Source organism: Hylaeus volcanicus, chromosome 3 (genome assembly GCF_026283585.1).
Source record: "Hylaeus volcanicus isolate JK05 chromosome 3, UHH_iyHylVolc1.0_haploid, whole genome shotgun sequence".
Taxonomy (NCBI): Eukaryota; Metazoa; Arthropoda; class Insecta; order Hymenoptera; family Colletidae; genus Hylaeus; species Hylaeus volcanicus.
The window spans coordinates 12218533-12221291 of NC_071978.1; positions in this window are offsets into that span (position 1 = coordinate 12218533).

Consider the following 2759-nt stretch of genomic DNA (forward strand, 5'->3'; position numbering starts at 1 on the left):
TAACAAGGACTAATAGACAAGCTAAACTCATTCACTCTCTACTCCTACAATAAAAACAAGAGTCTCAATTACAGAACAAAATATTTCCCAACGATCAAATCTAACCGTCCAATCGATAAATTAGTTATATTCGTCACGTTCGAATAAAATTGCTCCCTATCTCTATTTTCCACATGCCCCCCAGGTACGAGATTTATCACGTCCTTCGATTCTAACAAATAAACTCGTTCTTTATCCGATGTTTTAGCAGAAATTTCCGCTTATGAGACAAACCGTGATCGATACTTTTTCCTCTTTTTTTTCTCGTCGTTCCAGTTGCTCTGTTCGACGTTAAGACGTTGGGACGCGTTCGACCAACGAATGCTCGTCGTATGAAAAGTTAGAAATCGTTGTCGTCGTTGGTGGAAAGCGAAGGAAATGCGCAAGCCCGTGTTTTACGATCGGGCATCGTGGCGGCTTTGATAACACAGGCATTTCGAGACCGTCTCCACCGTTTTTCATTCCTTCGCACCTCGAACTGCTAATCTCCGAGGGTTGACCCTCCTCTTCGTATCTGGACCGGCGTTTAATAAAGTTGCGTTGACCCAACGACTTAGGGATTCAAAAGCGTCCGTCGAAAACAGGGGAGGATGTCGTAAAACGTAACGCTGGAATCCCTTACGAGACATTGTTCTGCTCCGTTTTATATCACGGCTGGCCAGACGTGAAAAATTCATTCGAGGGCTCATTCGAGGGAAACAAGTATTTGACACCTTCGATTGGCGACTGGCGTTGATCCAAAATTGCGAGAAACGAGTTTATTAGGAAACTAGGAGATACCGAGAGTATTTAATTTATTATCGGTGTAACGCGTTAGTACGAATGATACGAGCTGGATTTAATTGACAAATACAGAATATTTTATTAAGTTCGTACGCATGTGCGGAGCGAAGACGGTGTTGCGACGAAATAACTTGTTATCGAGCGTACACGAACAAACTATAACAAGCGCGAGAAGGTTGACCAAACTAATCTGTTTGAGATAATTAATCCAACTTCGGCACTCGTTCACCTTGCACAATTACGAAGGCGATTCCTAGATAATTGCGTTCGCCTGAATTTGCGAGTGTATCGTGCGAGCATAATGAGATCCTCGCGCAAAACTTGCCATTACGACGAGATCGAATGTTAATCTTTTGCACAAATTTTCCAAACCTGAGAAAAACTGGAACACGTGTGTCTGCGAAAGTCTGTACCGCTTAGCAAAATAATACAGACTCGTGCAACAGTTCGCAAAATGCTCGACGACTGCGAGGAATAAGCACGTAGAATAAAAGTTACGTGACGTCGTTACGTGGCAAGTTAATTGGTCAATTTGCGCCAACCCAGAATTAACTTGATAATTTCTCGAACTTCCAACGGAATTTTCATTTTTAGAAATATTATTCTCCGCGGGAGATTCAGCACTGGTTTATTGTAGAAAATCGGACGAACCGAATGTACAAGTGACGATCGTGGAACGAAGGAATTAAAAATAGTGATTCGAATTCGTTTGGGTTCGTGACTATAATGGTTTCTACGGAAGTGGGCGCAATCCGCACGCGAGTGATGCATACACGGGTAATAGGAAATTTTGCATTCAATGCAAATGCGTCTCTGCGCATTCAAGTGACACGCACGGCAATAGGTGTTGCTGCACTTGGCGTTTTATTGTTCCAGAAACAATCAAACGTGAGCGTATTTTATTAACCACCGTCGTTTACACGTGTAACCGATTCATCGCGAGGTAAACAACTGCAGCAAACTCATTGTATTAATGTAACGGGCGATCGGAAGTATTCTCATCTTGGTCAGAATACTGTAGCGTAGTTAAAATTGTTGAATATCGAACGTTTGAATGTTTACAGTGTCTAATACATAGTACAAGTAAGACAATGTTATCTTTTTTCGCTCAGGGTCTCGAATAGAAAAATTATTGCAAAATTGTCCTCGAATCGTTCGTGTTTACGTAGAAAGAAAATAATGTGGGATTCCCAGGAGTAATCTTAACAATCCATCGACATTCACTTCCGATAACTCAAACGATCGTCGACCTTTGCACTCTACTGCTCCGACGCCCCGACATCGTCGATATCGCGAACAGATCACGCTTGGCTGAGTTTCGTTCTCCAATTAATTTAGACAAGATAGGCAGGGTGCATCGTTTAAATTCCTCTATCCCCAAACCGATTCAAATATTTGCGTGCTCTCAACGTTCAATAATTAAAATAATAACTACGTTATTAGGTACCAAAAGACCATTTGATCTCGATAAGTACCTTAAAATATGAAATCACACTTGCTGTTGTTCAACAGTAAATTTTAATAATACGTTTAGTAATCTGATTATTTTTGATAATCTGTCGATAATTAAAATGTTTTTGATGAAATTCAATAATTAATGTGTTTCGATTGAAGTCATAAGCAGACAAGGTACTCCTGGTTAAAATTCTGGGGAGCACATGAAATTCTTCCCCTAATATCATCGTTATAATTGTCTATTCTATCGTTAACTCTTAAAAGCCTGATTTTCCAAATTAAATTTAATTATTATTTGAACAAATTTGACAGCTGACGTTTATTTTTTTATCTTTTGTTCAAAAGAACATTATGCAATGATACCAAATAATGAAAATAAACAAATTGAAAGCATACAATTCGATTTAAAAGTCAAGTATCAAATTTGAAACTTTGGGCATTTAAGGGTTTACCAGTCTAAATTCTCTCGCTAGTATCGTAAT